At 32.8% G+C, this 25,150-nt stretch overlaps 1 pseudogene; it reads right to left on the reverse strand.

Annotated features, from left to right (window-relative positions):
- Positions 1-241: 241 nt before the first annotated feature.
- Positions 242-358, reverse strand: LOC145260705 (5S ribosomal RNA; annotated as a pseudogene).
- Between the last annotated feature and the right edge of the window lie 24,792 nt (positions 359-25,150).

The following is a 25,150-nucleotide window of genomic DNA, read 5'->3' on the forward strand; positions in this document are numbered from 1 at the left end:
GACTTGTGTTTAATTGGCAAGAAGGTAAATAATATGAAGGGTTCTTTGCGTCTATGTATACAGTGGCTTCCTCCAGTCCTGACAGACTATGGATACCCACTGTAAGGGTGCCTGTGCATGAAATTTGTGTGGCAAGAGTTGCGCAGTCTCGAACCACGCCTCTCCTGAGTCAACATAATTGCATACCAGTGGCAAGTGAAGTACATGACGACTGGAAACAAATGCCGAGATAAGCGGAGAGCACATACAGCGCCTAGAATTCCCAAATAGTCACCCATCTGGTACTAACCAGGCTCAACGTTGCTTAACGTCGGTGATCTGGTGAGAACCGGTGTGTCAACGTGATTATGCCGTACATAATATATATATATATATATATATATATATATATATATATGTGTATGTGTGTGTGTGTGTGTGTGTGTGTGTGTGTGTGTGCGCGCGCGCTTGTGTGTGTGTGTATATATGTATATGCAGAGGCACGTGTTTGTTTAATGTGAACTAGCAGGGAGATCCGACGTTGCCCAGGGGCGAATGTTGATCAACGAATGTTTCACACTCTTATATTTTTATTGTCATCGAAATTGATGAAATCGTCCATTTTTCAATCAAATTGATCGATTGCCGTCTCTGGTTGGAGACCTATGGCGGTGCACCGGGATGAAGCTTCACATGCCTCCTCGCAGTGATTAGTCCACAATACATTGCACTGTAGAGAATCTACTGCTGATTTTATAAAATTATGTCTATATATAATTGACTTACATTAAAGGTTAAAATGCAAAAATCAAGTATCATGCTTCAATTGTGCTCTAAACAGAAACATTAATTTCGAACGTGTCATATCCAAAAATCATATTGTTGATTTGATATGCCTGGCCTTTCTGCTTGTGAAGTGATAACAGCTTGTATTATAATGCATTTATGCTTTAAACAGAAACATTCATTTAGAACGCACCCCTGCCATATCAAAGAACGCGCCCCTGCCATATCAAAGAACCTACTGATGATCATATAAGTCGGGCTTTTCAGCTTGTGTGGTAATAAAACTTTTATAATGCACTTGTGATGATTGCCTATATAAGATGTAAAAATGGTCAAAATCGCTTGTTCTTCTATCATCGGATTTTTCGATTATCGATTATCGATACTTATTGAAGACATTCCGATTCAAAATATATTTGTTGTGAAATTTAATAAAAATTGGCCCAGTCGATTCGGAGTCAATAAGTAGCGAACTCTCTCACACAGACAAAGTTCCTTATATATAATAGCAGAGGCACGAATTTTGTTTTTGTGTGTTTGTGAATTATTGCATTTCGTAATGAGTGCACAATTTACTGTTGTCTTTTGTAGCTTGGTTGTTTATCTACTTCTCATTAGAAGAAGAAGAAGAATGAACTTAGGGTTTTGGGAGGAACGCGAACATTTGTATAGTTTCCTTGCTTTCCTGACTGTTGGAAAACCGCTTCTGTGGTACCAGTTTTCAAGAATTCTGGCGAAAAAACTGCCCCATTAAATTATCGCCCCATTAGCCTTCTCCCACTTTTCGCCGCCAAAATATTGTAGTTCTTAATTAATCAAGCTCTAGTCCATCATGTTGCAGCTGCTAAACTCCTGATCGACAATCAATATGGATTTAGGCAAGCCCGTGTCACAGCAGATACCCTTACTGTAATCTCTGAACATATATACCGTTTACTGGACAAAACAGGGGAGGGTAGCGCGGTAAGCCTTGATATATCTAAAGCTTTTGACAGGGTATGTTGCGATCTTCTAAGAAAAATTAGATCATATGGTATCACTGGAAGACTACATAATGTAATTAAATCCTTCTTAGATAAGAGAAAAATCCAGGTTGTCCTCGACGGTCGTACGTCTAAACAATATGATATAAATGCGGGAGTACCTCAGGGGTCTATCCTTAGACCTTTATCATTCCTGATATTCATAAATTACCTCCCTGATGAAATTGTTTCGGAGATTGGTATATTTGCTGATGGCACCACTCTCTATAGCAGACACGAGGCGAAAACAAATGAACACATATGTAAGGAAATGGCAGAAACACAATAGGAAGATCTCCAATCTGTAGTGGAATGGGGGCAAAATGGATGGTCACATTCAATGCTGCCAATACTAAGCTTGTTTCCTTCAATAAATACAACAAAAAAAAAATTCTCTACCAACAATAGCAATGGCCAAGAACACATTACCCGAAAGTACTTCCTTCAAACTCCTCGGCCTAACGTTTACAGGGAACATGAACTGGAATAGACACACTGAGTGCATTGCCAAGGCTGCTGCGAAGAAGGTGGGCTCTCGCTACCGTGCTAGAAAACAACTTACGTCTGAAAATATCCTGTACCTCTATAAGGCCACCATTCGCCCATGTATAGATTACCGTTTCACATTTGGGCTGGTGCATCTGCTACCTGTCTTTCAGTCCTGTGCAAGGTTCAAAAGAGAGTCGCCAACCTGATAGGTCCTGGACTGTCATCTAGGCTTCAGCTTCTGTCCCATTAATGAAATGTTGCATCCCTCTGCCTGTTCTACAAGTATTTTAATGGTGAATGCTTTGACGAACGAGAAGCACTTGTATCCCCTCGACGTGAATACCCCCGACAAGCCCGACAAGCAACTAAATTCCACCCTTTCAAAGTAGAGATCACTAGATGTAAGAAAGACTTCTACTTCAATAGTTTCTTCCTCAGAACTGTTAGACTTTGGAACTCCCTTCCGGGATTCTGTTTTCCCATCTGTACTGACATGCAGAAGTTCAAGTGTAATGTGAACAGACATCTTGCTACTCATCTCCCTTCATAATACTCCAGCAAATTATGTCCTCGATAGAAGCCCCCTCCTTCAAAGTGGCACTGTGCCTTGTTTGGAGAGAAAATTGAATAATAAGAAAAATAATTCCAGAATGATAAAAAAGATGTTTTATTATTTTTAGTAGGAGTAGTCACATAGTTCATCATCAAAGAATTATCCTCAGATTATTATTATTATTATTATTATTATTATTATTATTATTATTTGTATTATTATTATTTGTATTATTATTGTTTTTATTATTACTATTATTATTATAATTTGTATTATTATTATCATCATTTATTATCATTATCATTATTATTTGCATTATTATTATTTGCATTATTATTTTTATTTTTATTATTATTTTTATTTTTACTATTATGTTATTATTATTATTATTATTATTATTACTATTATTATTAATATTTTTAATTAGTATTTTTATTGTTATCATTTTATTTTTATATTAATATTTATTATTACTATTATTATTTTATTATTATTATTACTATTATTATTATTATTATTATTTTATTATGATCATTATTATTATTATTTGTGTATATTTTTCCGACCAACAGCAACATCGGCGGCGGAGTTTTAAAAATAGCAGACGAAACTAGTAAGCGTTTCTAACTGAAATTATAATTTAAACCTTAAATTCACGGTTAAACGATGAATTGCCATGCACATGTTTGGATGTTTTATGTTTCTGTTTTTGTGTACATTTTTTCCGGCCAGCAGCAACATCAGCGGCGGAGTTTGAACAAAAAAAAAAAAAATAGCACCCGAAAAAAAAAAAAAAAGAAAACAAAAAAACTAAGCCTTTCTAACTGAAAGTATAATTTAAACCATAAATTCACGGTTAAACGAGGAATTGTCTTTCACATGTTTGGATGTTTATGTTCTGTTTTTGTGTACATTTTTTCTGGCCATCAGTCACATCATCAGAGTAGTTAAAAAATAGCAGACGAACAAAGTAAGCGTTTCTAACTGAAATTATTATTATTATTATTATTATTATTATTATTATTATTATTATTATTATTGTCATTGTTCCTCTTCTTCTTCTTCTTCTTATTTTTTTATTAATATCGTTATCAGTATTATTATTATCATTATCAGTATTATTATTATTATCATTATTATCATTATCATTATTATTATCATTATTATCATTATCATTATTATGATTATTATTTAAAAAATTTACTTTATTGGTTATTACTATTATTACTACTATTATTATTACTAATAGTAGTAGTGTTGGTTGTGGTAGTAATGGTGGTATGTTTTTATTAATACTGTAGCTTTAATGGTAGATGTTGTTTTTTACTGTCATTGCTGTTGTTGCTGTTATTATTATTATTGCTAACGTTATTAGTGTTACCATTATCAGATTTTATTTCTATTGTTGTTGGTGATGGTAATGGTAATAGTGGTGGTGGTGGTGGAGGAGAAAGGTCGGGAGGGATCTTTAACCTGTGTGGGGAACCTGCCTAGAGATGATGTCTCGATAAAACTATCGGTGGTAATGTAGCCTAAAATTCACTAACCCCATTTATGGGAGAATGTCAAATCAAAATATTGAAAATAACGACGTGAATGAGGCTGGAACATCTTGCGATGGTCTCAAGTCCGGTAGGTGTCCCACTGGTCAACAGGGTGGGTCCTATCGTTATCATAAAACTGTTGGAAATTCTGAGGATGTGGCTGGAGATAGGCGGGGTTAGAATTTCCAGAGAGGGTCCCAAGACACGTAGGGAGTTGGAACAGGAAATGTAAAAAAAACATGGACGGACGAGGAAAGAAGAGTATCGTGGGAATGCTTTGTAAGAAGTGGAAGTACCAAATCTGGTGGATATATCCGAAAAATGAAGGAAGACTAGGAATCAAGAGGACGAGGAGCTAGAAGTGTCGCGAGTTTGGTATCTCAGTTAAAACAAATTAAAAATAACAACCTACTTTCAGTGATTGCAAGAGAAGAGATTGAATGGATGGTTAGGAATGAAATGAATAACGAAAGTAAAATTGATGAAACTAGTTCTGATGAAAGAACTGAGAGAGTTGAAGTGCAGAAGGGAAATGTAAGCGATGATGCGAGGCGGACAACTGAGGACGCATGGAATCCTATGGTTAGGGGAAGTAATGAGAAGGAGTTTGAAGGATCTAAGGCAGAGGAGATCATTGACTCTGAGACAATGGAAACAGTGAAAGGAGCAGATGTATGGAGAAGTGGTGATGAAGTGCGAACTTTAACTTCTGTAGAAAAATAAGTAGTTCAGAAGTTAAGAGAGGTTCTTCTTAGAGACGATATCATAGAGATTCCAAGTATGAAGAATAGTGATAGGCGGAAGGTGGAAAGCGAGGTAAAATAATCCAAGGAGTAATTCACAACATCATAAGAAAGAACATATCGATTACGGAACTTAACAGGCTTCTGTATGCAGCGTCATACGTTATTGCGAATCGTCTTGGCTTATTACAGAAGAAAAAGAGAGAAATGAAGGATAGAAGGCCACACTGGCAGAGGCGGCTTGAAGAAAGTATTAAACGGTGGAGGGACGACATTGGTAGAATCGCAGAAATAAGAAAAGGAGTTAAACTAGGACAGAAAGCTAAGGACGAGTTTGAAATGAGGTATAGATTGCTGGAAAAAGGAACGATGAAGGTTCTAACAATATTGAAAGAGAAGGTCCACACTGGTGGTATGAAAATTAGGAACAATCAGTCTCAGCTGTATAAAGAATTAAATGGTAGTAAACAGGTGGGAAATAACAACACTCCAAATGCAAAAGATGCAAGGAAGTTCTGGAGTGGGATTTGGTCTGTCGAAGGGCGATATAATGAGAAGGCTAGCTGGTTGGGAGAGGTCAGAGAAAGGCTATCAGAAATGTAGCAGATGAAGAACGTTGAGATAACCATCGATGACGTTAAAGCATACGAAGGATGACAAACTGGAAGGCATCTGGTCCAGATGGAGTGATGGGCTTCTGGTTTAAACAGTTCCCATGCCTTTATCCACCTATAGCTGCTGATCTGCAAAGGGTTGTAGAGTCGGGATATGTCCCTGATTGGCTTGTGAAGGGAAGAACAACACTGATTAGGAAAGATCCTGCAAATGGAACAGATGCCAATAATTATAGACCAATTACATGTCTGCCATTGATGTGGAAACTGGTCACTGGAATATTTGCGAAGAAAATTTATGAACATCTTGAGAGTCATGGTGTTTTTCCTGACGAACAAAAGGGGTGTCGGAAAGGCTCGAGATGTACCAAAGAGCAATTACTAATTGATAAAGCATTAATGGAGGATGCGAAGAAGAAGAAGAAGAAGAAGAAGAAGAAGAAGAAGAGGAATCTGAGCGTAGCATGGATCGATTACAGAAAGGCTTATGGCATTGTTCCTCATTCATGGATACGCGAAACACTATTGATGATGAAAGTTGCTGAGAATGTGGTAGAGCTTTTGGAGACAAGTATGGCTCAATGGAAAACGGTGCTGACAGCAAACAGAGAGGAGATGGAGAAGGTTGGCATTAAACGTGAAATATTTCAAGGAGATTCGTTATCGCCACTTCTTTTTGTAAGCATCTTCTTGAAGAGAGAAAAACTAGGGTATAACTTTGGATTTGGTGACAGACGCCTCAACCATCTACTGTTTATGGATGATTTGAACATATTCGGTAGGAATAAAAAGGAAATGGAGAGACTTGTGGGGAAATACTCAGAAGACATTGGGATGGAATTTGGGATTAGTAAATGTGCGGTGCTGGTGATGGAAAGGGGAGTAAAGGTTCATTCGAATGGAATAGTGCTGCCAAATGGAGAAATCATGAAAGAAATAGAAGATACAGGATATAAGTATTTATGAGTGTTGGAGGGTGTATGCATCATGAACAGAGAAATGAAGGAGAAAGTCAGGAAGGAGTATCTTAGAAGAGTGAAACTAATTGCAAAGTCGAAACTGTATGGAGGAAACCTAATGAAACAGTGAATGCATGGGTAGTCAGTATTGGTGTCTGTTATTAAGGCGTTGTGCCAAAATAGCTGCGTTAGATACTTTGGGTGGTTGATATACCAACAGTTACGAATAGAGTTAATTCGCACTTCAACAGCAAACGCCTTATATGTTCAAATTGCCGCCCATCTGGAACTGACCAGGTTCGACGTCGCTTAACTTCGATGGTCTAACAGGAACCGGCGTGTCAACGTGATTATATTGCATGGTTATTCTTAATCCACAGGAATTTTCTCATCTGCGTATGCCGTAAACATAAGACACGCCCTTTTTTAGAAGACAATAACCTTTTTTGAATCTTGTCATTCGAATCTCATTAGTTTTTTTTTTTCCATAAAACAACTTTTTTTTTAATGATGCGTTTTCATTTTATCCGTTTAATGAGTTGCGTGTGGTTTCTTAGTCTTTTTCATTAAAAAAAATTACAACAAAAAATATTGTCGATTATTGTTTTGGGAAACGTTCTCCATTTTTGTTTCTCTTGTTTTTCTTTTTTTCAATTTCAATTTTCAGGTTAAGATTTCCATTGGTTGCTTTGAAACATTTAATCATTTTCTTGTCGTTATAATGATTCCTACTTTTTTTTCTTCTTAGATTGGTATTTCTTTCAAATTTTTAGAATTTCTTATTTGTATCTCCTTTTTTTTTTTTCGTTTACTCGCACAATTCCAATCGTTTTTTACATCTCTCATTTGTTTCGATTGGATTTTATCTTTAACCAGCAATGCCTGCCCGGCATTACCCGAAGTCTTACTTTTATTTCTTTGAATTATACGGTTTATTTCTTCTTTAACACCTTTTTTTTTTAAAATAGGATTACAGAAGTTTAATGCATTTGCATGGAAAGTGTTCAACATCTCCGCTCTTTGACTTATTCTAGTAAGATATACACAGCAAAAACTCTTCTTACAACCACTGTAAATAACATTGTCTTCTTCCTGCACGTGCTACCGTAATTTCTACGGGGTTTGTTGCCAAGAACACATTACCACAGGAGTGCTTCATAGCTGACTACAAACGAGAAGCGGTCACACACTCGAATTCATATAAAGATGGATAAATATAAAAAAAAATTTTTAATGCTCAAATTCTTTCTTCTTTCATTAAGCTTCAAAATTTCATACCCACTTTATCTAATATGTCCATGATAATGTTATCGTATAGTCTATCGTCCGCCAAGTTGATTGTCTTGAAAGATAGTTCAGAATAAATCTATCTACTAGTGTAACAGAGCGCGGACGCACGTATGCTAATGCATGCAAAATAACGTCACCGTTAGGTAAAAGAAAGACTATAAGACGATCACATTAGAGACATGGATGACGTTCGAGGGCACGTAACGAGAAGTCACGCATGGCGTAAGAATGAGGAAATAAATGTTGTTAAAATAAAGGAGTCAAGTTATTAATTCTCCTATGTTCTTTGCGCCGTACTCTGCTACAACGTGTTGGTTCCGTAACGTTACACCAGGTTGACAACTAAGTACTTATCGATTTTCTCTGCTAACTCACATTTTTAACGTTTAATAAAGAGAAGGACAACTAATAAATAATCAATGTATTATCTTTCGTGGTTTAAAACCTTTTCGCAATGTTTAATACACTATCAAAACCTTGTCTGTAGAAATCAAAAATAATAAAAAAGGCAAAAGGGTGCGAAAACATTTTTTATTTGACATTGCATGTTGATTTGAAATTTACAAAAACAAATTAACTTATATGAACTCGAGAAAAACAAACTAAAAGTTATTTCAAAATTGAATTCTTAAAGAAACAAAATAAAAAATTTGAAAATACTATAGAGTTACAAATTACACCCCCCCAAAAAAAACAAAAACAAAAATAAAAGGTGCCAATCAGTTGCCAACCCAATGTGTACACGTACAATGTCTTTTTATGAATAACGTATAATTTTAAAAGGTGTTTCAAAGTTAAGCTTAACAAACGCATGAGAAAATGAATCACTATCTAACGTAACGTAGCCGTTACGTTACAGTTCAAACCTCTCTTGGACCCGCACGCCGTCCGGCACCGTCGAAAAGGAACAAACAATAATACGTACATACGGCTCGGCTTTTCCTTTTCTTTTTTAACATGTCATTTGGCAATTCTTTTTTAACATGTAATTCACCAATTTTTTTATTTTTTTTTACACGGTGTTCACCATTTATCAAGGCCCGGAAGCCACTCAGGGATAAAGGTTATTGCAAGTAACATGTCATTTACTAATTCTTTTTTTAAAATGTAATTTACCAATTCTTTTTAACACGTCATTTACCAATTCTTTTTTAACACGTCATTTACTAATTCCTTTTAACACCTCATTTACCAATTCCTTTTTAACAAATTATTTACCAATTCTTTTTTAACACGTCCTTTACCAATTCTATTTAACACGTCATTTACCAATTCTTTTTTAACACGTCCTTTACCAATCCTTTTTAACACGTCATTTACCAATTCTTTTTTAACACGTCATTTACCAATTCTTTTTTAACACATCATTTACTTATTCTTTTTTAACATGTCATTTACCAATTCCTTTTTTAACACATCATTTACCAATTCTTTTTTAACACGTCATTTACCAATTCTTTTTTAACACATCATTTACCAATTCTTTTTTAACACGTCATTTACCAATTCTTTTTTAACACGTCATTTACCAATTCTTTTTTAACATGTCATTTACCAATTATTTTTTGACACATCATTTACCAATTCTTTTTAACACGTCATTTTCCAATTCTTTTTTAACATGTCATTTACTAATTCCTTTTTTATACGCCATTAACAAATTCCTTTTTAACACGTCATTTACCAATTCTTTTTTAACACATCATTTACCAATTCTTTTTTTACATGTCATTTACCAATTCTTTTTTAACACACCATTTAACAATTCTTTTTTAACACGTCATTTACCAATTCCTGTTTAACACGTAATTTACCAATTCTTTTTTTAACACGTCATTTACCAATTCTTTTTTAACATGTCATTTACCAATTCTTTTTTGACACATCATTTACCAATTCTTTTGTAACATGTCATTTTCCAATTCTTTTTTAACATGTCACTTACCAATTATTTTTAACACGTCATTTACCTATTCTTTTTTAACACGTCATTTTCCAATTCTTTTTTAACACGTCATTCACAAATTCCTTTTTAACACGTCATTTACCAATTCTTTTTTAACACATCATTTACCAATTCTCTTTTTACATGTCATTTACCAATTCCTTTTTTAACACATCATTTACCAATTCTTTTTTAACACATCATTTACCAATTCTTTTTTAACACGTCATTTACCAATTCTTTTTTAACACGTCATTTACCAATTCTTTTTTAACACATCATTTAACAATTCTTTTTTTACATGTCATTTACCAATTCTTCTTTAACACACCATTTACCAATTCTTTTTTAACACATCATTTACCAATTCTCTTTTTACATGTCATTTACCAATTCCTTTTTTAACACATCATTTACCAATTCTTTTTTAACACATCATTTACCAATTCTTTTTTAACACGTCATTTACCAATTCTTTTTTAACACGTCATTTACCAATTCTTTTTTAACACGTCATTTAACAATTCTTTTTTTACATGTCATTTACCAATTCTTCTTTAACACACCATTTACCAATTCTCTTTTTACACGTATTTTAACAATTCTTTTTTAACACATCATTTACCAATTCTTTTTTAACACGTCATTTACCAATTCTTTTTTAACACATCATTTACCAATTCTCTTTTTACATGTCATTTACCAATTCTTCTTTAACACACCATTTACCAATTCTTTTTTAACACGTCATTTAACAATTCTTTTTTAACACGTCATTTACCAATTCTTTTTTAACACGTCATTTAACAATTCCTTTTTAACACGTCATTTAACAATTCTTTTTTAACACGTCATTTACCAATTCTTTTTTAACAAACCATTTACAAATTCATTTTTAACACGTCATTTACCAATTCTTTTTTAACACGTCATTTACCAATTCTTTTTTAACACATCATTTACTTATTCTTTTTTAACACGTCATTTACCAATTCTTTTTTAACACGTCATTTACCAATTCCTTTTTTAACACGTCATTTACCAATTCTTTTTTAACACGTCATTTACCAATTCCTTTTTTAACACATCATTTACCAATTCTTTTTTAACACGTCATTTACCAATTCTTTTTTAACACGTCATTTACCAATTCTTTTTTAACACATCATTTACCAATTCTTTTTTAACACGTCATTTACCAATTCTTTTTTAACACGTCATTTACCAATTATTTTTTAACATGTCATTTACCAATTATTTTTTGACACATCATTTACCAATTCTTTTTAACACGTCATTTTCCAATTCTTTTTTAACATGTCATTTACTAATTCCTTTTTTATACGCCATTCACAAATTCCTTTTTAACACGTCATTTACCAATTCTTTTTTAACACATCATTTACCAATTCTTTTTTTACATGTCATTTACCAATTCTTTTTTAACACACCATTTAACAATTCTTTTTTAACACGTCATTTACCAATTCCTGTTTAACACGTAATTTACCAATTCTTTTTTTAACACGTCATTTACCAATTCTTTTTTAACATGTCATTTACCAATTCTTTTTTGACACATCATTTACCAATTCTTTTGTAACATGTCATTTTCCAATTCTTTTTTAACATGTCACTTACCAATTATTTGTAACATGTCATTTACCTATTCTTTTTTAACACGTCATTTTCCAATTCTTTTTTAACACGTCATTCACAAATTCCTTTTTAACACGTCATTTACCAATTCTTTTTTAACACATCATTTACCAATTCTCTTTTTACATGTCATTTACCAATTCCTTTTTTAACACATCATTTACCAATTCTTTTTTAACACATCATTTACCAATTCTTTTTTAACACGTCATTTACCAATTCTTTTTTAACACGTCATTTAACAATTCTTTTTTTACATGTCATTTACCAATTCTTCTTTAACACACCATTTACCAATTCTTTTTTAACACGTCATTTACCAATTCTTTTTTAACACATCATTTACCAATTCTCTTTTTACATGTCATTTACCAATTCTTCTTTAACACACCATTTACCAATTCTTTTTTAACACGTCATTTACCAATTCTTTTTAACACGTCATTTACCAATTCTTTTTAACACCTCATTTAACAATTCCTTTTTAACACGTCATTTAACAATTCTTTTTTAACACGTCATTTACCAATTCTTTTTTAACAAACCATTTACAAATTCCTTTTTAACACGTCATGTAACAATTCTTTTTTAACACGTCATTTAGCAATTCTTTTTAAACATGTAATTTACCAATTCTTTTTTGACACATCATTTACCAATTCTTTTTTAACACGTAATTTTCCAATTCTTTTTTAACATGTCACTTTCCAATTCTTTTTTAACACGCCATTTACTAATTCCTTTTTTACACGCCATTTACCAATTCTTTTTTAACACGTCATTTACCAATTCTTTTTTAACATATCATTACCAATTCTTTTTTAACATGTCATTTACCAATTCCTTTTTCCACACATCATTTACCAATTCTTTTTTAACACGTCATTTACCAATTCTTTTTTAACACGTCATTTACCAATTCCTTTTTAACACGTCATTTACCAATTCTATTTTAACACGTCATTTACCAATTCTTTTTTAACACGTTATTTATTTACCAATTATTTTTTTACACATCATTTACAAATTCTTTTTTAACACGTAATTTACCAATTCTTTTTTAACACGTCATTTACAAATCCTTTTTAACACGTCATTTACCAATTCTTTTTAACACGTCATTTACAAATTCTTTTGTAACACGTAATTTACCAATTCCTTTTTAACATATCATTTACCAATTCCTTTGTAACACGTCATTTACCAATTCTTTTTTAACATGTCATTTACAAATTCTTTTTTAACACATCATTTACCAATTCTTTTTTAACATGTCATTTACCAATTCTTTTTTAACACGTCATTTACCAATTCTTTTTTAACACGTCATTTACCAATTATTTTTTTACACATCATTTACAAATTCTTTTTTAACACGTCATTTACCAATTCTTTTTTAACATGTCATTTACCAATTCTTTTTTAACATGTCATTTTCCTATTCTTTTTTAACATGTCACTTACCAATTCTTTTTTTAACACGTCATTTACCAATTCTTTTTTAACACGTCATTTACCAATTCTTTTTTAACACGTCATTTTCCTATTCTTTTTTAACATGTCACTTACAAATTCTTTTTTTAACACGTCATTTACCAATTCTTTTTTAACACGTCATTTACCAATTCTTTTTTAACACGTCATTTACAAATTCTTTTTAACACGTCATTTACCAATTCTTTTAAACACGTCATTTACCAATTCTTTTGTAACACGTAATTTACAAATTCCTTTTTAACATATCATTTACCAATTCCTTTGTAACACGTCATTTACCAATTATTTTTTAACATGTCATTTACAAATTCTTTTTTAACACATCATTTACCAATTCTTTTTTAACACGTCATTTACCAATTCTTTTTTAACACATCATTTACAATTCTTTTATACACGTCATATACCAATTCTTTTTTAACACGTCATTTACCAATTCTTTTTTAACATGTCATTTACCAATTCTTTTTTAACACGTAATTTACAATTTCCTTTTTAATATGTCATTTACTAACTATTTTTTTACATGTAATTTACCAATTATTTTTTAAAACGTCATTTACCAATTACTTTTTAACACGTCAGTTACCAAATCTTTTTTAACATGTCACCAACCAATTCTTTTTTAACATGTCCTTTACCAATTTTTTTAACACGTAATTTACCAATTTTTTTAACATGTCACTTACCAATTCTTTTTTAACACGTCATTTACCAATTCCTTTTAAACACGTAATTTTCCAATTATTTTTTAACACGTCATTTACCAATTCTTTTTTAACACGTCATTTACTAATTTGTTTTTAACACGTCATTTACCAATTCCTTTTTAACACGTCATTTACCAATTCTTTTTTAAAACATCATTTACAAATTCTTTTTTAACACGTCATTTACCAATTCTTTTTTAACACGTCATTTACCAATTTTTTTTAACATGTCATTTAACAACTCTGTTTTAACACGTCGTTTATCACTTCTTTTTTAACACGTCATTTACCAATTCTTTTTAACATGTCATTTACATATTCTTTTTTACATCTCATTTACCAATTCTTTTTTAACACGTCAATTAACAATTCTTTTTTAACATGTCATTTACCAATTCCTCTTTAACATGTTATTTACCAATTCTTTTTAAACATGTAATTTACCAATTCTTTTTTAACACGTAATTTACCAATTCTTTTTAACACGTCATTTAGCAATCCTTTTTTTAACATGTAATTTACCAATTCTTTTTTAACACGTCATTAACCAATTCTTTTTTAACATGTCATTTACCAATTCTTTTGTAACACGTCATTTTCTAATTCTTTTTTAACATGTGATTTACCAATTCTTTTTTAAGACGTCATTTACCAATTCTTTTTTAACACGTCATTTACAAATTCTTTTTTTACACGTCGTTTACCAATTCTTTTTTAACATGTAATTTACCAATTCTTTTTTAACATGTCATTTACCAATACTTTTTTAACACGTCATTTACCAATTCTTTTTGTACACGTAATTTACCAATTCTTTTTTAACACGTCATTTACCAATTCTTTTTTAACACATCATTTACCAATTCTTTTTTAACATGTAATTTACCAATTCTTTTTTAACATGTCATTTACCAATTCCCTTTTAACACGTCATTTACCAATTCCTTTTTAACACGTCATTTACCAATTCTTTTTTAACACGTCATTTACCAATTCCTTTTTAACACATCATTTACCAATCCTTTTTAACACGCCATTTACCAATTCCTTTTTAACATGTAATTTACCAATTCTTTTTTAACATGTCATTTACCAATTCCTTTTTAACACGTAATTTACCAATTCTGTTTTGTTAACACGTCATTTTCCAATTCTTTTTAACATGTCATTTACCAATTCCTTTTTAACACGTCAGTTACCAATTCTTTTTTAACACGTCATTTAGCAATTCCTTTTTAATACGTCATTTACCAATTCTTTTTTAACACGTCATTTACCAATTCTTTTTAACATGTCATTTACCAATTCCTTTGTAACACGTCATTTACCAATTCTTTTTTAATACGTCATTTACCAATTCCTTTTTAACACGCCATTTACTAATTCTTTTTAACATGCAATTTACCAATTCTTATTTTAACCCGTGATTTTCATATTCTTTTTTAACACATCATTTACCAATTCTTTTTTAACACATCATTGACCAACTCTTTTTAACACGTCATTTACCAATTCCTCTTTAACACGTAATTTACCAATTCTTTTTAGCATGTTATTTACCAATTCTTTTTTAACACGTCACTTACCAATTCTTTTTAACACATCAGTTTCCAATTCTTTTTTAACACGTCATTTATTAATTTTTTTAACACGTCATTTACCAAATCCTTTTTAACACGTCATTTACTAATTCTTTTTTAACACGTCATTTACCAATTCTTTTTTAACATGTCATTTACCAATTCTTTTTAACACGTCATTTACCAATTCTTTTTTAACATGTCATTTACCAATTCTTTTTTAACACGTCATTTACCAATTCTTTTTTAACACGTAATTTACCAATTCTTTTTTTAACACGTCACTTACCAATTCTATTTTAACACGTCATTTTCCAATTTTTGTTAACACGTCCTTTACCAATTCTTTTTTAACACGTCACCTTCCAATTCTTTTTTAACAGGTCACCTACCAATTCTTTTTAACACGTCATTTACCAATTTTTTTAACACGTAATTTACCAATTCGTTTTTAACACGTCATTTACCAATTCTTTTTAACACGTCATTTACCAATTTGTTTTTAACACGTCATTTACCAATTCTTTTTTAACACGTCACCTACCAATTCTTTTTTAACACATCATTTACCAATTCTTTTGTAACATGTCATTTATTACCGTTTTTTCTTTCTCACCATCTCGATATCAGCTTAACAGTCTCTCTCCAGGATTCATTCCACCATTTATTTTGGGGCCTCTGCTGAGGTTCTTGGTTTAAATTTATGCCTTCTGTTTGAAGGAAGTAATTTGTATATGTGTCTGTTACCCGTTATTTAAAAGCATCACTTCCTTCCGGGAAGGTTTAACGTTCTGATGACGGTTTAACTTCTAAAGAACCTTAGCTTTAATAGAGTTCAAGTGGTCTTGTTCATAGTATAGTTTATACTTGTGTTATTTGATTTTGATAGAGTTGGGGTCACGATTTAGTAATATTTTGCAAGCTTTACACCAAATCCAACTGTGATCTATCTTTTAAATATGGTGTCGGGGTAATTTCAACATTTCAGAAAAAAATATCAGTTGCGATTTATTTCAAAATTCGAATTATTTTATAACCTCACCTCCAGTTTTTATTTTTAGTCAATGAATGTTCAAATAATTATTGTTTTATTTTATTATATTGTGTTAATTTAGTGTCAATTTGGTTTTTACCAATAAGTTACCAGAAACTTTAACATTTTCGGAAATAATTATTGAGTTGTTTCCCCCTTTTCCAAGTATCACACTTCAAAAATTCCAAAAAAATCCCCTCCAAACAAAAATTCACAAATGCCTTATCTACTATACTGTTTTATAAAAGTACAAAATAGTTAACACCCGAGAATTCGTAAACCTAAGAAAGAAAAACAAAAAAAAAAAATAAAAATAAAGAAACAAAGAAATATTGTAGTTTATTTTCCTAATAGTAAATAAGAGATTATTTCTCTTTACATATAGAAGCAATAATTTTTATATAAATCCGTTCATCTACTTAGATTGTCTAGTCTAGCTATTAGATTAAACTCCTCTTCGTAACCATTTCGCTAGTCTTAGTGTCTGTTATTATTAATTTGTCAATTTATCTCATGTCTCGTCGGGACATCAGCCAAGTCAGATAAATGTTTGAATAAAAAAAAAAAAAATGAAAGACGCAATATCGTAAAAAAAAAAAAAAATGGTAAAATAGTCTGAGAAGACTGAATTCTTTGCATCGATTACTTAATTATTCTTGGCTACTTCAATCTCCTTCCAACTGGAAAAGATGAATAAAAACAATAAAATATTCCGAAGTACTTCCCAACACATCTCTTTTTCTATACTAGTAAACTTGAATGCCTACTGGAGAGAACTTGAATGCCTACTGGAGAGAACTTGAATGCCTACTAGACACTTTCCTCGAGTGTCTAAGGTCTCTCTGTACAGGGGTTTGTTATAACAATCTGGCATGAGGATACTTTTTCCATAGAAGTAAACCCTGATCAAATATTCAAAATCACATAATATTCGCTGCCCAAATAAGATCTCCTCCATATGGCTAAGCCACATTAGCTTTTACGAGGAATGGTGCACCTTCTTCGAGTGATGTTACCTCAAGTAATAGCACTAAGCAGGATACTCCACCAGACTAGATAAATTCTTGTCCTGGAATCCAGTAAGACCAAGAGACCAAAATGAAAGATATACTACAACGTATAAAAATGGTTAATTGGGGAGAGGAAAATTATGTTCTCAATTTCTTTACGAACTCAGTGTTTGAGAGATAAAGAACTTAAATGAAACATTCGAATATCTATGTATCTCGTATAGACTTCAAGTGTTAACCCCAGGTTGTTATGGGCCCCTTGATTTCTGAGAACTTCGACTGAAGTAAAATAAAACAAACGTAAAACTCTTATGTGGGTTTTTGCTTGACACCGTGCACTCTTACTATGACGTGATTGGGAGAAATGAAATAATATAAACGAGCGAGAGTGGGAGGAAGAGAGTGAGAGAAGAGATGACTATATAGAGAGTCTATTATGGCATTTCAATGAGAAAGAGAGAGAAAAGAGGAGAAAGGTTCAGGTAGAAGTGAGATAGAGAGTCTAATATTACATCACTAACGGAGTAGAGAGGGAAAGAGAGAGAGAGAGAGAGAAAGAGAGAGAGAGAGAGAGAGAGGAGGGAGCGAGAGGGCAGAGAAAGGGAAGAGAGGGATAAAGAGCCAATTGTGACATCACAATGTAAATCGTTTAGAAAGTTTGAAATATTTTCATAAATATTTGAAAATTTCAAAAGCCTCCCATAACTATTTCGAAATTCCAACATCTTTTGCTTCAGAAAAGGCATAAAACCACTTGATGTAAGGAGCTAAAATTTCAAGATCGAAAAATTGTCCAACAACAAGTGTTAGATGGATAGATTTAATCCCAGAAAGTAGCAATTCTTTCCCCTCTGTCAGAAACATCACCCAGAAAATATGAAAATTAAAAATATAATAAGAGAGTCTGCTGAAATTAAACGTAAGGTCAACTTCCCACTTTCATTTAATAATGATAATAATAAGGATGATGATCATGATAGCAGTAATAGAAATAATAAAAATAATAAAATAATAAAAATAATATTAATAATAATAAAATAATAATAAAATAATGATAAAATAATAATAATAATAAAATAATAATAATAATAAAAGTAATAATAATAATAAAATAATAAAAATAATTATTATAATAATAATAGTAATAATAATAAAATAATAATAATACAATAGTAATAAAATAATAATAATAATAATAATAATAAAAATAATAAGAAGAAAAGTAATAATAATAATAAAATAATAATAATTATTATTATAATAATAATAGTAATAATAGTAATAATAATAATAACAACAATAATAATAATAAAATAATAATAATAATTATTATTATAATAATAATAGTAATAATAGTAATAATAATAATAAGAAAAAATAATAAAAATAATAATAATAATAACAATAATAATAATAGTAATAATAATAATAATAACAATAATATTAATAATAATAATAAAAATAATAATAATAAAAATAATAATAATAATAATAATAGTAATAATAATAATAAAAATAATAATATTAATAATAATAATAAAAATAATAATAATAAAAATAATAATAATAATAATAATAAAAATAATAATAATAAAAATAATAATAATAAAAATAATAATAATAAAAATAATAATAATAATAAAATAATAATAATAATAATAATAATAAAGTAATAATAATAATAAAAATAATAATAATAATAATAATAATAAAAATAATAATAATAAAAATAATAATAATAATAATAATAAAAATAATAATAATAAAAATAATAATAATAAAAATAATAATAATAATAAAATAATAATAATAAAATAATAATAATAATAATAATAATAATAATAATAATAATAATAATAAAAATAATAATACTAATAGGGTTTACAAACCCGACTCTACATTTACAGATTTGAATTTACGCAGGTGCCAAGACAGTAAGTATGAAGTTCAAAGTAGAAAAAAAAATGGCGGGGAAAGAAAATGGACCGACAAAACCTGAATGGGACTTTAGGCTGGAAACCCAGATCAACAAATTTAAGAAAAAAAGTTAAAGCAATAAACAAAAAGAAAACGATTAGAGGAGAATGGAACAGTAGAACTGTGGATAGCATGGAGAGACTTAACAAAAGATATGAAGAATTAAAGCAAAAAATAGAAGCAAAAAAAATATGGGAAGAGCAACATGATCATAATAGAAATGCCGAATGGCTGAAACACACGAAAAAAAAAAAAAAAAGAAGAGTAACAGCAAATCCAAGAAGGGACAGAGAATAAAATTAGCAAGGAAGATAACTCTACGAAAAATGTCAAACTGGAGAGCGCCAGGTCATGACGGGATACATGCATATTGGTTTAAACAATTCACAACACTATATGAAAGACTGAGTCCGAATCTGAAAAAATGCACCCAAGAAGCACAAGTACCAGAATGGACGATCAAAGGTAAAAACACTTTGGTGCAAAAAGATGCAGAGGAAGGAACCATCCTCATCAATTACACGCCTATTATGTGTTTACCTACAATATGGAAAATGCTAACAGTACAGCTGAGGAAACAAATTTATCAGTTCCTTCATAATCGCGGACTATTTTCTGAGGAACAGAAACGATGCCAAAAAAAGAAAAAGAGGGACACATGACCTACTATACATAGACCAAAGGATTCTGAAGGATTAATTTATCTATTGCAGACTATTATCCTCATCTTTTCTTTAGTTGCTGTTTCACGAGGCTTCGGCCAACTATTCCTCTGGCCTTCGTCGTTGAGATAAGAACTCCGAATATCCTAACTGCATCCTAAGCATTTACTACATTCCATAGTTGTTTTTGGCCAAGTAAGCATCTGACCGGCTTTGGATAGGATTCAATTAGAACCAACAACCAACAACGTATGCTAATGCATGCAAAATGACGTCACCGGTAGGTAAAAAGAAAGACTATAAGAAGACGATCACATTAGAGACATGTATGACGTTCGAAGGCATGTAACGAGAGGTCACGCGTGGGGTAAGAATGAGGAAATAAATGTTCTTACAAAAAAAGGAGTCAAGTTATTAATTGTCCTATGTTCTTTGCGCCGTACTCTGTTACAACGTGTTGGTTCCGTAACGTTAGAAAATGTTGACAGCTAAGTACTTACCGTTTTTCTCTGCTAATTCAAATTTTTAACGTTTAATAAAGAGGAGAACTAATAATCAATGTATTATCTTTCGTGGTTTAAAACCTCCTCGCAACGTTTAATAAAATTATCAAAACCTCGTCTGGAGAAATCAAAAATCCCCCCCAAAGCAAAATGGTGCGAAAACATTTTTTTCATTTTACATTGTATGTTGATAATTTGAAAATAAAGGATCGACAATATACAAGAAAACAGACAATGCAGACTCTGCGGACAAAGAGACGAAACGATAACCCGCATAATAAGCGAATGCAGCAAACTAGCTCAAAAAGAATATAAAATAGACACAATCATTCTGCAAACAACTGAATCTTGAACATCCAGACAAATGATACAAGCACAAACCGGCAGCAGTACTTGAAAATGAAAGTCACAAACTCCTATGGGACATGGATATACAAACGGGTAAACTCATCCAAGCAAGATAAACTACCGGATGTCATACCCGTTAAGGACGAAAAAACCCTGTCAAATTGTAGATTTTGCTGTAGAGTGAAGATTAAGGACACGCATATATATATATATATATATATATATATATATATATATATATAAAGATTATAGTATTATAATCATTTATATATATATATGTTGCACCTTTTAAATTACTCGTCACCAGTGTAACTTTCAAATTTCTCGTCGCCAGTGCTGTATCTTGCAGGCCGGTAATAATAAAAACAAACACAGTGGCATAGTAAACAAAATAGGTATTAACAATGTTACAGAAGTACACGTCATGATTCTGTGTATTATAACTGTCTCGAATCGCTACCAGCATAACTAAATGTAACTATTTTTATATTCTTTGAGTCCAATATTCTAAGAAATAGGTATATCAACTATACGCCTATATATGTAAGCCTAAAACAAGTGATTAATTTAAATGAACTCGCAACTGAAATGCCATATCTGTGATTGTAATATGCTGGTCACGTGGTGCTATTCTGTACAAGTGCTAATCGAACGAAGGTCAAATTGATTTCAGGTTAGCATGTTGAGATTAAACGAGCAAATCTGATTTGGCTCGCGATGCTGAACTTTAAAACTACAAAAGAAACGGAACCTGAACCGCCGCCGGCAATAACAATAATGAAAGATCTATTACCTATCTAATCAGATTCATTAAATCGAACTTTCACTGAAGAAAAAGTTCATTATAACACTAGCTGTTGTACCCATCCCGAAAAGTGTCCAAAATAAATTTTAGGTTTATTAATTAACTAGAAATGTACACAGCATATTAATTTGCTCAGTGGGGAGCAAGTACACAGTTTATTAATTAACTAGGGATGTACACAGCATAATCACTTTGACACACCGGTTCCCGTTAGATCATCAAAGTGAAGCGACGTTTAGTCAGGCCAGTATTAAAATGAGTGAATATTTGGTAATACCTGGTGCTGTATATGCTTTGAAAGACTGGAGAGTAATAAGTACCGCTCAGTTAATCTTTTCCAAGACACGCTACATGAAATAATGAAGCGCTCTTTCCTCCACGACCTTTGAGGAGTGGAGGACTCATCAATTCAACATCCATCATCCAATATGGCGTACTAGTATCACATCCGAGGAGTTGTGGTTAAAAGTACTGTTTATTGTTTTGCATGAGTTTAAAATCAAATTCGAAATCTAATGAGGGATGAATTCTATTCCTTGTTACCCCCTTTTCACCAAAAAAACAGACCTTGCTAGTCTCTCTCTCTCTCTCTCTCTCTCTCTCTCTCTCTCTCTCTCTCTCTCCCTCCCGTGCGCGTGAACATGTGTGTTTATTTAATATATATTAAATCACTATTACCTTTACAAACACGACCATCGTGCATCCCTTACATGGGATTGAAATCCAAAAAACAAAACTTTTACTTATTTCATGTTTGACTTACAATCTTCATAAATAAACGAATTTATTTCCACATTCAAATATTATTTTATTATATTTCGTGCCATTATAATCGTATTATTTATAAGACGATAATATATTAATAATTAATAATATATTATTTATAATACGATAATATATTAATAATTAATAATATATTATTTATAAGATTAATAGAAATCCACTGTTAATTCAAAACCTGACGATTTAAACGTATTGTTTATATTTCCTCAATAATTTGAAGTCTATCAAGCATTGTTTTACTAAAACAGCTATGTAATTCGGCGGTTAGGTATTAATGATTTGAAACTAGAGATAACACACACACTTGGCCTTTTGTCCAAGATCAAAGTGTAGTATCTGTCCCGCAGATGCTGCAAGCTATGACTAGCCAAGACCAGATGTGGGGGCAACCCCACATACCTGACCTTTAACCAGCTCCCATTTCCCAGCTCTCGGGAGCTGGTCCCCTTTTTTCCCCTTCCCCCTCCCTTCACTCCTCACATTAAAAATCGGCCTTGTGCCTAATTTGCTCGGTGGGGGAGCAAATAAATACCATCTGTTCCGGCAGATGCTGCAAGCTATGACTAGCTATGACTAGCAAAGACCAGATGTGGGGGCAACCCCACATGCCTGACCATTAACCAGCTCCCATTTCCCACCTCTCGGGAGCTGGTCCCCTTTTTCCCTTCCCCCTCCCTTCACTCCTCACATTAAAAATCGGCCTTGTGCCTAATTTGCTCGGTGGGGGAGCAAATAAATACCATCTGTTCCGGCAGATGCTGCACTTAAGATGATTTGTACCAGTCAATGGAGGGGAAACCCTCTATACTGGGACAATTATTATTTTTGGTAACCAGAGTGCCCCCTTTTTGCCTACTTTTAGGGGAGCTGGTTTTTACCTCACATTAAAAACGGCCTTGTGCCTAATTTGCTCAGTGGGGGAGCAAATAAATACCATCTGTTCCGGCAGATGCTGCACTTAAGATAATTTGTACCAGTCAATGGAGGGGAAACCCTCTATACTGGGACAATTATTATTTTTGGTAACCAGAGTGCCCCCCTTTTTGCCTACTTTTAGGGGAGCTGGTTTTTACCTCACATTAAAAACGGTCTTGTGCCTAATTTGCTCAGTGGGGGAGCAAATAAATACCATCTGTTCCGGCAGATGCTGCAAGCTATGACTAGCTATGACTAGCAAAGACCAGATGTGGGGGCAACCCCACATGCCTGACCTTTAACCAGCTCCCATTTCCCACCTCTCGGGAGCTGGTCCCCTTTTTCCCTTCCCCCTCCCTTCACTCCTCACATTAAAATTGGCCTTGTGCCCAATTTGCTCGGTGGGGGAGCAAATAAATACAAGCTATGACTAGCAAAGACCAGATGTGGGGGCACCCCCACATGCCTGACCATTAACCAGCTCCCATTTCCCACCTCTCGGGAGCTGGTCCCCCTTTTCCCTTCCCCCTCCCTTCACTCCTCACATTAAAAATCGGCCTTGTGCCTAATTTGCTCGGTGGGGGAGCAAATAAATACCATCTGTTCCGGCAGATGCTGCACTTAAGATGATTTGTACCAGTCAATGGAGGGGAAACCCTCTATACTGGGACAATTATTATTTTTGGTAACCAGAGTGCCCGCTTTTTGCCTACTTTTAGGGGAGCTGGTTTTTACCTCACATTAAAAACGGCCTTGTGCCTAATTTGCTCTGTGGGGGAGCAAATAAATACCATCTGTTCCGGCAGATACTGCACTTAAGATGATTTGTATCAGTCAATGGAGGGGAAACCCTCTATACTGGGACAATTATTATTTTTGGTAACCAGAGTGCCCCCTTTTTGCCTACTTTTAGGGGAGCTGGTTTTTACCTCACATTAAAAACGGCCTTGTGCCTAATTTGCTCAGTGGGGGAGCAAATAAATACCATCTGTCCCGCAGATGCTGCAAGCTATGACTAGCCAAGACCAGATGTGGGGGCAACCCCACATACCTGACCTTTAACCAGCTCCCATTTCCCACCTCTCGGGAGCTGGTCCCCTTTTTCCCTTCCCCCTCCCTTCACTCCTCACATTAAAAATTGGCCTTGTGCCTAATTTGCTCGGTGGGGGAGCAAATAAATACCATCTGTTCCGGCAGATACTGCAAGCAAAGACCATATGTGGGGGCAACCCTACATATAAGACCTTGGTCAATGTAGGGGCAACCCTTCATACCAATTGTCACTATCCAGCTCCCCTACTCCCCGGGGAGTTGGTCCCCACTTCCCCTTCACTCCTCACATTAAAAATCGGCCTTGTGCCTAATTTGCTCGGTGGGGGAGCAAATAAATACCATCTGTTCCGGCAGATACTGCAAGCAAAGACCATATGTGGGGGCAACCCTACATATAAGACCTTGGTCAATGTAGGGGCAACCCTTCATACCAATTGTCACTATCCAGCTCCCCTACTCCCCGGGGAGTTGGTCCCCACTTCCCCTTCACTCCTCACATTAAAAATCGGCCTTGTGCCTAATTTGCTCGGTGGGGGAGCAAATAAATACCATCTGTTCCGGCAGATACTGCAAGCAAAGACCATATGTGGGGGCAACCCTACATATAAGACCTTGGTCAATGTAGGGGCAACCCTTCATACCAATTGTCACTATCCAGCTCCCCTACTCCCCGGGGAGTTGGTCCCTATTT

Source organism: Euprymna scolopes, chromosome 36 (genome assembly GCF_053919585.1).
Source record: "Euprymna scolopes isolate OS-2025 chromosome 36, ASM5391958v1, whole genome shotgun sequence".
Classification (NCBI taxonomy): Eukaryota; Metazoa; Mollusca; class Cephalopoda; order Sepiida; family Sepiolidae; genus Euprymna; species Euprymna scolopes.